This window comes from Natator depressus, chromosome 3 (assembly GCF_965152275.1).
Source record: "Natator depressus isolate rNatDep1 chromosome 3, rNatDep2.hap1, whole genome shotgun sequence".
NCBI lineage: Eukaryota > Metazoa > Chordata > Testudines > Cheloniidae > Natator > Natator depressus.
In genome coordinates, this window is record NC_134236.1 from 195723359 (window position 1) to 195737849 (window position 14491).

Consider the following 14491-nt stretch of genomic DNA (forward strand, 5'->3'; position numbering starts at 1 on the left):
ACGGGGCACACTTGCCCCGCACTGGTATTGCGAGGGTTAACTCTACTCTCTGGGCCAAGGAGGCCACGCCCCTGTGGCCCTGCTGGGCGTGCTCTGGATGGAAACTGGGTATAAAAGGTATGAGCAGGTTGGCTCATTTGGGGGTGGACTTTTGGAGAGGGAGGATGGACCTTGGGAGTGCCAGTATGAGAACTGTAGAAGCCAGGGATGCTGAAACTCCAGAGGATGCCCAAGGAGTGATGGAGCTGCACTGACTGAGAAGCCCAGAGACCCTGGAGATGCTGGGAGACTCTGCATCAGGAACAGGGTAGGAAGTAGCTCAGAGGGACTAGTTATTGTGTTGGGTGGGGTCATGTATTTTGAGTGGATTCCCTGCTGCCCCTGTGGTGGGCATACTTGCCACTGACAGGGCCCTGAGCTGGGACTTGGTGGAACAGGGAGGGCCTGTGTCCCTGTATCTGGCTACTACCCACCCTGGGGTGGTGGTCCACTCCCTTGACTGGCCACTAGGCCACATAGCCTTACAGAAGGGGAAGTTATATGACTCTGGCCATCCCTGAGAGGGGGTGACCCCTACAGACTGTCTGCTAGGCAACACAGCCCTCCTGAATTGGGAAGTTATATTGTCTCTGCTGCTAGGCCATACAGTCCCACAGAAGTGGGCTGTCAGACTGACTATGGTCCTACTGAGTCTTGCCCCTAGGTCATACTGCCTTGTGTAGTCAAGTGGCCACAGTGACTCTGACCACTATTCTATATGCTGTGGCTGAACTAGGGAGCCATACTGACTCAGGCCATTTGGTCCCACAGCCCTGTGGGAAGGGGCTGTCACCTTGACTCTGGCCATTGGGCCACACAACCTTGAGAGAGAGTGGGCATATTGACTTTTATTGATAGGCCAATCTACTCCAAGACAAGGTGGCTGTAAAGATGTGACCACAGGGAAGTAATTAACACAAGAGGGGACGGAGTGCACTTGCCCTGAGACAAGGACTAAAATGTGACATAAGAAACTCTGGGAAAATGAATATAGGTGGTCATTTGAAAATGCCCATAGCCAAATAATTAATAAACTGTCTCTGTTTTTCTTTGGAAAGATTGAAAATACAGTTTATCTGAACTTTTTAAAAATTTCTTTGAATTAATTTTGAAATGCCTGTGGTAATGTTAGGTCAGGAACAAAACCAGAGAAGAGGCTCTCAAGCTACAGCCTTTGAAAATTTGGAATAATTTTGCAGATGGAATGCATCCATTTCTATGAATGAGCTACTATAAAGTATTTTTCAGAAGGGATTTATTGTTGCAAGGGTTTAATTGGGTTACATATCAAGAGGTAGTCCCCATGGGGAAAAAATCATTCATAAGGCATTAGTTTTCAATTTTAACGTTTGGACAGAACCACTGTGAAACTCTTCTCTGCCCAGGGATATGTGAGCATTATGTAAACCAAGTTGCTACTTCCTGTTACATTTCCAAAAAGTAGTGTTTACTTCAAATTCAGAACCTATCTTGAGTTTTTCTGGGTGGAAATAAAACTGATTTGTTGAGTTTAATAAACTCACTATGTAAAGGATAAGGAAGGGGCTGAATATAAGAACAAAAAGCCCAACTTTTGACTTAGTTATTATTTACTGGTGGAATGGAACAGTCTGATCTTCATTTGTTTATAGCTTTGTGTGATATATGAGATGGTGTGCCAATATGATGCCATATGCAGGATAGGCAAAGCACAAATTGAAATAATATCAGACAGCTGCTACACAGATATTTCAGTATGTATTTTTGATTTTTGAAAAGCCTCTTTGTTTCTTCTCCCCCCCCTTTTGAATGTGCTATAAGCAGTTTTGGAGGTAAAATACACTTTGAAATCCAAGAATGAACAACCCACGAAAACATTTTTTTCCTTCAATGCTGCACATGTACTGTTTTATGTGCTGATTAATAGCATAGTTCATATTACTGCTAGTTGTGTAACACAGTTGCCAATACCTTCTTTCTAATTTAATCATCAGAGCTGAATTGATTGTTCCCATAACTAAATATATTTCTCTGTTAGCTCATTATAAATGACCTATAAAAGAAACTTTTACTTCTCTCCTCTGAACAGTTTAAAATAAGAAAACACAGAATCTCAGTAAACCTGGAACACAAAGTAAAGCAGAATTCATGGCTTTCATAATTCCTTGGGTGCAGCATGTCACACTCAGACTTGCTCAGAGGCACTTTATACACTGTTGATTTATTCTATTGTGAATCTGAATGAAGATAAAGCAGCAAAGCTGTAGCTTTCCTGCTCTTTAGATGGGATTTCACATTCTGCTTGCCAGCTCATTAGGAGTGACATTCATTCCTCAGGTTTTTTCAGATTTATTTTTATGTTTAGTTTCCTTAATCCTGAAACAAAGAGCTTGATAGTGCTCCGGTGCTCTTATATTCACAAGAACATTCATTTAAAAAAAAAAGTCCCATAAAGCTTTAACTATTGTAAGGAGTTCGAGAAGTAAATGTTTCAAACTGTTTAACTAGATGCTTGTAGAAACTTATTAAACAATCATAATGTATCACCCACACAATGTGTTGAAAATGTACTTCCAGCTTTTAATGAACAGGTACCTTTGTAAGAGTCAGACAGTCTGGGAGAAACAAAGCAGAAGAGGCTAAGATGCTTAGACTTCTATAGTTGGTCATTATTCTGTGCCCTTTTCATGCCCTTTGCAAATATTCAAGACTATGGAAACCAGGTATTTTGTTTGTTAGTTATGAAATCTGCAATAAAGTCGGCTTTGGGCTTTTTACTTCTGTCTTCTTTAAATTAAATAAAACAATAACTATAAGATGTATTTAATGAAGATTTCACCCATGGACATTTCATAGCATCATTCAATCTTTGTCACTGTTCTTTTGTTCCATCCACATGTAGTGGGATATCCTACTTTTCATCACTGCAATGTGGTCACATAAGTGTAGAATTATGCATATAAAAATGGAGGATCCCCTTATTTATCAGTATGAAACTATTTCCATTTCACTGATGGGACTACTCACATGCTTAAAGTATGTGTTTAAGTGCATTGATGGACTGGTTTCCTGCTGCAGTCGTCTTTAATATGTTCCTTATTTTGGTACCACATTTAGTCTGATCTGCTCTGAGGTATGAAGAGAGGTAGGATAACATGACAACATTTTCCCCATCCATCTTTAATTGTTTAGTATTGAACATTTCAAGTTAAAATAAAAATGAATACTGTAAAAGCTGCTGAGGGATTTTTAAAGTATGCATTTTTATATATGAAGAACACTTTGTGCAAGAACTTCAATTTTATACCTAGACATATTTAATATGTATGAAACCTAGAATTACAGACAGAAAAGGTCCCTTGAAAGTTGAACATCTATATGCCACCTGTTGGTGCAAAAAGAAAAGTGGAGTGCCTTGTAAATGAGTGATTGTTATACAGAATACCATCTGTGAGTGTAAATTGCAAGGAGGGGCAAAGGGGGAAGCAGAGATTTACAGATTATTGTTCAAAAGCTCAGAATGGGCAGCACGATGGCAGACAAAATTCACTGTTGGCAAATGCAAGGCATTGGTCAAGAATCATTTGAACCATCTATACATATTAACTATAGGTTTCAGAGTAACAGCCATGTTAGTCTGTATTCACAAAAAGAAAAGGAGTACTTGTGGCACCTTAGACTAACCAATTTATTTGAGCATAAGCTTTCGTGAGCTACAGCTCACTTCATCGGATGCATACTGTGGAAAGTGTAGAAGACCAGTCAGCGAACACTTCAATCTCTCTGATCACGCGATTACAGACATGAAAGTCGCTATTTTACAACAAAAAAAACTTCAAATCCAGACTCCAGCGAGAAACTGCTGAATTGGAATTCATTTAAATTGGATACAATTAACTTAGGCTTGAATAGAGACTGGGAGTGGCTTAGTCATTATGCAAGGTAACCTATTTCCCCTTGTTTTTTCCTATTCCCCCCCCCCCCCGACATTCTTGTTAAACCCTGGATTTGTGCTGGAAATGGCCCACCTTGATTATCAAACACATTGTAAGGAGAGTGATCACTTTAGATAAGCTATTACCAGCAGGAGAGTGGGGTGGGAGGAGGTATTTTTTCATGCTTTGTGTATATAATAAGATCTTCTACACTTTCCACAGTATGCATCCGATGAAGTGAACTGTAGCTCATGAAAGCTTATGCTCAAATAAATTGGTTAGTCTCTAATATTAACTGTAACCACTCAGGAAGAAGACCCAGGTGATACTGTGAGCAGCACAAAGAAACCCTTTGCTAAATGTGCAGCAGCCGTTAAAAAGGCACACAACTATAGAATGAGATGGCAAATAATATTGAAGCCCTTTATAATGGAGGCTATCAGATAATTACTGAAAGATACTTACATGTATTATTGATCAGCCTAAATATCCTGCTCATCTGAAGTTTCAGTATTTACAGTTAATTCATATTTCTAATAATCTCGTACAAATACAGTGCCTTGATACTGCTCTCAGTTACGCCACGGTAAATCAATCAGTGGAGATACACCATTGTGAGTACAATCAGGTGCAATGTTTATATTTCAGAACTAAATAATTCTGTCATGATCATAATTATTGCTGTTTGCCTGTTTTCCCCACCCCATCATGCCTCCCCTGGCTCTCTGATATGAAAAACTGTACAGCATTTTATGCTTTTTTAGATATACTTTTAGAAAACAAAGTTGCATTGTTTAAAAAAAATCTAATTACTGTGGCTAAATAAACCAGAATTAATTAAATTGTGGCTACTTGACATTTATAGTTAATTAGTTATCTAGCATAAACTGTGAAATAAGTACTTTTCATCTCCGTGTTTTATCAACCGTGCTGAAATCTTGAAGTAGTCTCAAAAGGGTCACACAAATAGCTAGTTTGGCAAAATCCATTTGACTGCACTAATGAAGGAACATGTTTCCTGCATCTTCATCTCTTCAATTTCAGCTATCAAAGATGATGATTATTTACTACTTTGGTAATGCCCGTTTCCAATTAGGACAATTTTGAGCTTTTTGCAGAACAAAAACCAAGATGTAACAAGTGAATCTAGCAAACAATGGGGTCGGGGGAGGGACCATAAGGGCAACAGTAATTAGATTAACCAGTTATATAGTTCCAAATCATTTTAAAACATTTTTTTTTCAAAGCATTGCCCATTTCTCGTTCTTTATTTTAATCTCTGCCTGTTTATACACTTTTAACCACAATCTAAGGGTTATACCTATTCAGTCTGCATCAAAACTGCACGGTGAGTTCTGTTCAGCTGGTGGGCAGAATGCTTGGGGTGAGGAATTCACACACAGGCCCACAATCCAGAGCCAAGGAATGGATGGCTATGCTCTCCCCTCTCCTTCCCCCCCCTCCCCCGCCCCGGCGAATATACCAGCCTATCAGCTGAAATAACTGGTACAGAGGGGGTGTACCACTATGAACCAGTCTCTCTGGATCTACATAAAGTTGGATCTGTAGCCCTTCCCTTGCCATTCAACATCCTACTATAGGGGTAAGCTGTGTGGAGATCTTTGCCACCAGCTCTCCAGTGCAGCCCATAAGTGGTGTGGAGAGCCTAGTGCTAGCCCTGAATTTCATCCCAAAAAGAATTGCTCCAACCACCACACCACACAGTTTCCATTTTTCTAATCCTCTCCTCTTGCTGCCTAAGGGTTTATTAGCATGTGCATGGAGCTGAAAATAGGCCACAAAATCTGGCAAGGATTTTATTTCTTTGCTCTCAATGTGTGCAGTGTAAAAAGAGAGGAAATATTTGAAGAGAATGTGAGGGGATCTTCCTTCAAGCTCTCAGGCCACCTATGTCCCCATCACTGCTGCTTTTACACAGCCATTGCTTCCACAGCTTTATGAGCCGGTGGCCTTGTTCACACTAGACTTTTTGTTAAAATCTCCCTGCTTTGCAACCCACCTCTGTCAGCAACACTGGGAGCATTAGTTGAGACTGTCCACTGAGATTTGGATGAGGCAAGGGGCAAAATGATGACAGCTGGTCCATGGTCCTCCCACCAGTGCAGATGGTGCAGATGCATTGGTGCTACACCAATGGTGGGAGATACGAAGTAAAAGGCTTGTGTAAAAAAAAAAAAATACTATTTGCATGAAACCAGCCTCAAACACATCCACTGTTAAGCTCCTTCCAAGGCTGTCATTCAGTGACCACCCTCATGTGGCCTTAACTAATTTGCAAAACAAAAGGAACCCTTCCTGAATTCAGATATCAACAACCCTCCATTTTAAACCAGGGTCAGATGTTAAGGGTCTGAATTTGGTCCATGGGTTAGTGTCTACTCTAAATAGCCAATCTGTTCAAAGGCAACTATTGTCCTCCCCAGTTAGCCCAACTCATTACAGAGCTAGGTGCTAATCCTTCTTGCAGATTCCCATATTAGATATTTATTTATGTAAGTTATTGGTTTCATATTGCTCTTGCCTCAATACTTTGTCAGACCCTACATCATCCCAACTGAAGCTGTGTGTAACATCACTCACATCTGCAATGCTGCCTCTGTTTCTTTTCCAGTGCTCTCATTTCCTATCCATCCCAAATGCCATCGTCAGTACTCCAGCCAACCTCGCCTGCGCCATTTTTCAGGGAAGACAATGGCACAGGCTCCCCCACCAGAGGGATGGGGTGGAAGCAGAATTCCAAGCACTAGGCGAAGGAGGAGGTAACATTTTCACCTCTAATTTACCTTTCTTTTTTATTCTCTTTTCGAAACTTTGATGGATCAGACTCACCTCAGAAACCCAAACACCCTTTTAAACTTAAAAGGACCCTCACCTAACAGAAGAGAAGCATGGTTTTTATTTAGCCTTTTGCTAATTTCTTGCCCGGTTTTCCCTGTGATCACCATGTTTTCTACATAGGAAGTTGCTTTTTCCTTCCTTTGATTTTGAAGAAGGGCCTTTATCTTCAGATGAGTGTTCTCAGCATCTCCAATCATGTACATCCTGTGATTTTTACCATGTACCGCTGCCAACTGCCCTATTTTCGACCTATTTGGGTTAATTTTCTTCAGTTTTATTAGGCAACCCCAAGTGCCACAGTACACTAAGTACATCGTAAATTAAGTTTTACATTATTTTGGTAACTTAATTCTAATACTAAAAATAAAACAAAACAACTAATTTATTACAATGAAATCAAGGCTCACCCTCTATTTACATGAAATTGCCTGTCTTGTTGGATCATATTAAAGAAGTTCTGTATTAAAATCACAAATGAGTTTGATTCCCCATAGTTTAAATTCCAGGGTATTACTAATTAAGAGGTCTCTTGGTTTTTGGTACTGTTTCTCTCCCTCTATGTGTGAAACTTGCGAGCTGCTAATTGTGTTAGTACATTCTAAGACAGTCTGTTCTCAAAGCAATTCACACAGAGAGAGACTCAAAGCAATACTCTGTAACAACAGAAACAGCACCCAGAAACTCCCCGCCCTTTTGTTGTATTAACAATTGTGATTAAAATAGAGATAGAGGATGTATGTGGACGGATGCTTGGTGTGGATAATAACTGAATGAACAGGAAGGTGCCAGCCTAAGAATCCAGTGTCCATCGGCTGAAGAAGGCGTCAAGTGGAAATAACCAGAGGACCCCCGGAGGGCAGACCGGAATCCACCCAACAGCCTCAAGGATGGGAGAACCAAAGAACAAGATAACATCTGGCAGCACGGAGCCGTCAAGAATGTGCCATCTGCTGATTGATTCAGCAACAGCATGATGAAGCGATTCCCATAGACTGGCATAGGAAGAAATTCCTATAAATATGGACTCTAGAAAGTGAGAACTTTGGGGTCTGATTCTGCAAACCAACTTCCAGGAGCATCAGATGAGCATCTGACAAGGCCCTGCTCCCTCCTCATGTCCAGGCCACCTGGCCAATGGCTTGGCATGAGCAACTCTAAGGCTGGTAACTATGATAACAACCTTGCAGAACCTGTGTGTGTGTGTATGTGTGAATAAATATGAGATTGAATGGAATGCTATTGCTATAACTAACTGCTTACTATGATTCTTTCTGTATTCACAATAAATGTGGTATTTTGCCTTTTTTCCCTTTAAGAAGATCCTGCTGGTTTTTATTTTATTGGTATAACATTTTGGTGGAGAATTGCGAAAGGGGGAATACTGGTAAAAAACCTGAGTTATTGTAAATATTGGTGTGCACACCGCCAGCTCTATTGAGCTAGGCATTTCTATTAGGTTAACAGGACCTGCTGGCCTCCGGGAAGGTAGCAGGGGAAAAACGCTTAGATTAAGCTATGATTTCAGAATCTAGGCTGTGTCACTTCCTAAGTAATACTAGGAGTGACAAAGAGATTGAAATATCCATGTTAAAATGTTTAAAAGAAAACAGGGTAAGCCAGTACCAGAGGGAGGAATGGAGTCAGAAGGAACTACAACCTCACCTTTTGTTAAAGAAATTACACCTTTTAAACAAATCCTTCAAAAATTTGGGCACAGTCATTGGACTAAACAAGCCCTAGCTGATGTCTGCACTATTTCGGACCTAGAGGATAGATTGGTTCAGTATATCCTCATATACAAACCTTCTCGTGCTGCCAAAAGAGATGCAGCAGCAATTTGGTTGTTGTGGGAGGCATGTAAAGAGGAAAAGGCACAAATGGAAAAGGGAGCAGACAATTGGAAGGTGCTGGCTACAAATACCTAAAGCCAGCTGAAAATAGTGAAAGAGGCATTCCAGGAATACAAAAAGAGTAAAAAAGTTAACTCTGCAGAGGCTGGAGGGATGCAGGTAAAGGGGGAAAAGGTCCTATGTATGGCACCCCCAGGCGTAATTACAAAGAGAAAAGAGAGTGAAAAGTTAACTCTGCAGAGGCTGGAGGGAATTAAGCAGCTAAACTTTGTGAAAATGTTAAAAAGGAAAAGTGTTAGAGAAAGAGCATTCTTGGTTTCTTTGCAGCCATTCTGAAGGAAAAATGGGCCCTTTTCCAAAGGAATGTCTGTAAATTAGCCAGGCAAAAATAAACTATCTGATTAAAATCATTTGACTGGACAATTTAGTCAAATTTGCTAAAAGAACATAAGGGGGTTCTATTTGAACTTAACTGCCTCAAATGTATAAAGGGAATGTAAGATGTAAAAAACAGAGCAGTGTGGAAGGGATGTTAAGGAAAAGAAAATGTGTATGTATCTGTGTGTGTGTAAATATGTAGAGTTCTAAGGACCAATTGGTTTTGTTTTTGTTTTAAATAATGCCACTAAAAATTCATTTGACTTTTTAATTCAAAGTTGCAAAACTGACAGACCTTTTTGCTAGACACAGGTAATTAGTGTTTGGCTTTGGGATTTGGCATATAATCCTTAAAAGGTAACTCAATGCTTTACAAAATTTAAAATGTTTTTAAATTGTGGCTGCAGCAGGGCAGTCAAAATCAGGAGAATAGAAAAAAAATTGGATTCTTTTTGTTTGGTTGGTTTTTGTTTTTTGTTTTTGTAACAAAATAGCAGATGAGAGCTGTAGTAAAAAAATAAATTTTAAAAAAAGACAGTGCCCCTCTGAAGCAACAGCAGGGGTGACGTGCACAAAACAAAAAGAAGCAATGTTAGAAATACTGAGCCTTAAAATGGCTCTGAGTAATCAGACTGTCACTTTGATAAAGGTACATGAAAACTGTCAGCAAAAATAAAAGAAATAGTTATACCTTATGTAAAAATTGATATGGATAATGTTATAGAAGTTAAACTATGGAAGGAATGTGCATTTTCCCCAGAACATGTGCAGGTTATATTGTAGAAGGGGCAAAAGAAATGCAAACATACCATGCTACTTAATTAAAATGCTATTAGGGCTCCAAAGGGAGCCAGAATAGGTTGGGATTTCTTTTTCAGATTGCTGTGTGTTTTGGAAGCAGAAGTTAAAAGTAAAGGTGCCACAAGTACTCCTTTTCTTTTTGCGAATACAGACTAACACGGCTGTTACTCTGAAATCTGGTGAAAGTTGATTGTGTCCCTTTTAAGATAGAGTCTCTGAGCTGCTGATGGCTTTAAATCCAAAAGCAGGAAGTGTCTGTGAAAATGCAAATTATCTAAATGATAAAGGAAGGAAAGAACTAGCAGCACAAAGGAGCTGCAGATAAAGGACACACCTGGTTAGCAAACAAATTGTCTAAATAAAAGGCATGGGATAACAAGATAATTTTAATAAATTTAATGATAATAAGTACACCTGTAACACTGTATAGTGTATATGATTTTTGGAAAAATCCTTTAAGGTCATATGGTAATGATGCTTCTCAGTTATTACCTGTAAATAAAACTTAAAGCTTAATACAGCAGGAAAAACATTATAAACTTGGTCTGCTGTATAAGAAGGAAAACTGAGGTACCCCACCTCAGGGATTTAATGACTAAACAGTGGGATAATTACCCCATAACCCTTAAAAGATAAAAGCCATTGAAACCTGGCCTGCCTATAGAACAAAAACAGGAAAATGTGGGGGCAATTCCTCTGTTTTGCCTGCAATCAGCAAGGGTATTTGTAAAAGAAATATTTTAAGCAATAATCTGCCACCCCAAAAGGGGTAGAAACATGTTCTTTTTGTCTTTCAGAAAATCAGGAAAAGCTGATGCCAGCTGAAAGCAACCCAATACCATGAATCTACTGTCACAATAGAAATTGTGTTTTGTGTTCTATGTGTTGTCTTGTGTTTTGTCTTGTTGCTAGCACTGTTGTGTGTTTTAAAAAAAAATACTAAAGACCTGCAGGTAATTAAAAATTAAGCTCTCTGTCCCACCTACAGGACAGCCTGATACAAAACAAGTACATGCCAATGTAGACTTGGTCCAAATTGGTCTGGGTAACCTAAAAGCCCGATGGAATCTTTGGCAATGGCTTAATACTACCACATGGCTTATGCATAAGAAAAAAATTTAGAAATAGGAAACTACACAGCCATAGCTATGGGATGCACTGAAATGCAGATACTTGCCCTAGCTACTTTGGAACACAAAATGTTCTGGGTCATATTGGGAAATATTAAGGTTTGATGCATTTGTTAAAACAAAGAAAGAGATCATTGTTTGACACTTATCAATATGAATGGAAGCAATAAGTTTCCAGTATTGTAAAACCAGACTTGTTAATGGGAGAAATTGTTGTCAAAATTGCACACCAACAGTCCCTGGAGGCAAAGGTATTGAATGTTAGCCCACTCCCCATATTACACATGGGATCCTTCTGGCTACCCTGGACCTCGAGCCAGTGGTGTGGGGAGGGAGGGAAGCCATTGGACACTAGAGGTTGTACCGAATGGACTCCTCAAAAGTGGGTGTGCCTCACCTTGCCTTTTGCCCCAGAACCTTGTAGTAAAGATGCATCACTAGGATCATGTATGTGGGATGAATTGGAATCACAAATTCAAATTGCCTCACAGTACCTTCTTTTGAATAGGCTACATAGAAAGTGACACTGACGATTATAAATCTTAGTGTCAAAAGGGGGATTATGTTGGATCATATTAAAGAAGTTCTGTATTAAAATCACAAATGAGTTTGATTCCCCATAGTTTAAATTCCAGGGTATTACTAATTAAGAGGTCTCTTGGTTTTTGGTACTGTTTCTCTCCCTCTGTGTGAAACTTGCAAGCTGCTAATTGTGTTAGTACATTCTAAGACAGTCTGTTCTCAAAGCAATTCACACAGAGAGAGACTCAAAGCAATACTCTGTAACAACAGAAACAGCACCCAGAGACTCCCCGCCCTTTTGTTGTATTAACAATTGTGATTAAAATAGAGATAGAGGATGTATGTGGACGGATGCTTGGTGTGGATAATAACTAAATGAACAGGAAGGTGCCAGCCTAAGAATCCAGTGTCCATCGGCTGAAGAAGGCGTCAAGTGGAAATAACCAGAGGACCCCCGGAGGGCAGACTGGAATCCACCCAACAGCCTCAAGAATGGGAGAACCAAAGAACAAGATAACATCTGGCAGCACGGAGCCGTCAAGAATGTGCCATCTGCTGATTGATTCAGCAACAGCATGATGAAGCGATTCCCATAGACTGGCATAGGAAGAAATTCCTATAAAAATGGACTCTAGAAAGTGAGAACTTTGGGGTCTGATTCTGCAAACCAACTTCCAGGAGCATCAGATGAGCATCTGACAAGGCCCTGCTCCCTCCTCATGTCCAGGCCACCGGGCCAGTGGCTTGGCATGAGCAACTCTAAGGCTGGTAACTATGATAACCTTGCAGAACTTGTGTGTGTGTGTGTATGAATGAATGAATGCGTGAATAGCTATGAGATTGAATGGAATGCTATAGCTATAACTAACTGCTTACTATGATTCTTTCTGTATTCACAATAAATGTGGTATTTTGCCTTTTTTCCCTTTAAGAAGATCCTGCTGGTTTTTATTTTATTGGTATAACAGTCTGACTTTTTGCGTTTTTTCCTTTAATGTTCATCACTTGTGCATGCCACCCCATCTCTCTCTCTTTTTTTTTTATCTTGCATATTAGCTGGGATCCCATTTGTGAGCCAACAGAAGTATGTTGATACATGTCAGTTCTAGCCTCCAGTCGTGCAACTGTTCCCAGGTCTCTGTTGGATGGAGCTCCACTGTCTCCAGGGAGCAGAGACAGGGATGGGAGAAGATGGAGCACAGGAATTGCTGCTCTCTGACACTTTCCTTGGCCCTGCTCCTGGATTTCAAAATGGGAGATGTTATAGCTCAGAGCTGTATTACTTCCATCTGGATCTTGTCTGTGGTGCTATTCTACAGCCAGATTGGGACTCAGTTAATGGATTAGGGTGGAGAGTCAGTCTATGGCTACACTAGCTGAGCTGTTGTAAGCTCTCCTGCCGACATAGCACTGTCTGCACCGACGCTTAAATTGGCATGTTATGTCACTCAAGAGGGTGCCTAATTCACACCCCTGAGCGACAAAACTTATGTCGACTTACGCTGTCATGTAGCCATAGCCTCAGGAATAGTCTATTTCCTATGGACATGTGTGGTTGGTTACAAATGTGAATAAGGCAATATTTGTACCACATGTATTAAAGCAAGGAGGTCCGCCAGCTTTTTGCTCCCTCGCATGCTAATTAGTAGCTTATGGCCAGTACTTCGTGAACCATAAATTCCTCAAAGGAAACTCTCTCACATTCCCAGAGTCTCTTTCTCAAGCCAGCCCAGCCGTGATATAACTAAGAGCAATGCCAGTATCAAGCTATGAAGCAATAAATAAGCTTGTTCATTACAAGTCTGGTGCTTAATAATTATTACACATAGAACTAACAGTGGCAGTAAGCTGTTCTAGCAAGTTCTGTCTAGGTCTGGGTTGAGGCTCTGCCAGCTCCCTGTATGGATACTAATAAAGCCTCGAGTTGTTCTGATTGTCTCATTCTTTCAAACATTTATCAACTTAAATCCTCTAGTTTCAGTCACAGAATACACTGGGGAGCTGGTGGTAAATCACACCAGCTTTGATACTTGATCTGGCTGTAAATTTGCCATCTCTTATAGACTTTAACTGCTCTTACAGCTAGACTGGCTGTGGAAAAACCCTGGCACATGTTGTGCTGCCCTATGTTGGCAGCCAGGGCAGGAGTCAAATCCAGCTCTTCAGTGTTATGTCCATTTGCCATTCAGCGTCAGTATGGTGAAAACATTCTCTCCCAGGATGACAGATATTGGTGTTATGCAACATGCCCCAAATCAAAGAAATACAAGTAAATTCACATCAGCTGCAGCTTCCATCTTCTCTATGCCAGAATTCCATGTTGGAACATGAAAAAAGAACAGGAGGACATGTGGCACCTTAGAGACTAACAAATTTATTTGAGCATAAGCTTTCATGAGCTACAGCTCACTGCATCGGACTAACACGGCGGCTACTCTGAAACCTGTCATCATGCTGGAACATGACTCTGCATGTATGTTCACCTTCACTTCCTACAGTATCCCAGAGATGTAGCTGCTACAGGCCTGAGTTGTAACATACTGCAACCAGAGATGAGAAAATAGACCCTGAGAGTATAAGGGTATGGCTACACTTGCAGATGTAGAGCGCTTTGAGTTAAACAGCCTTCGTAGAGTGCAGTGGGGAAAGCGCTGCAGTCTGTCCACACTGACCACACTGGTGTGGCCACATTTGTGGCACTTGCAGCGGCATTGGGAGCGGTGCATTATGGGCAGCTATCCCAGCATGCAGTTGACGGCAACGTGCTTTTCAAATGGGGGGTGGGTGGGGTGGAGTGTGACAGGGAGTGTGTGTGTATGTGGGGGGAGAGAGAGTGGGTTTTTGGGGGGCTGAAATCATGCCAGCGTGCTGTCTTGTAAGTTCAGACAGCAGCAGACCTCCCCTTCCTCCCTGCCTCTCTTTCACACAGCATTCCACAGTAATGGCTTGCTTTGTCTCGGAGCCTGCAGTCAGAAAATGGAGCTTTTAAAAGGCATAT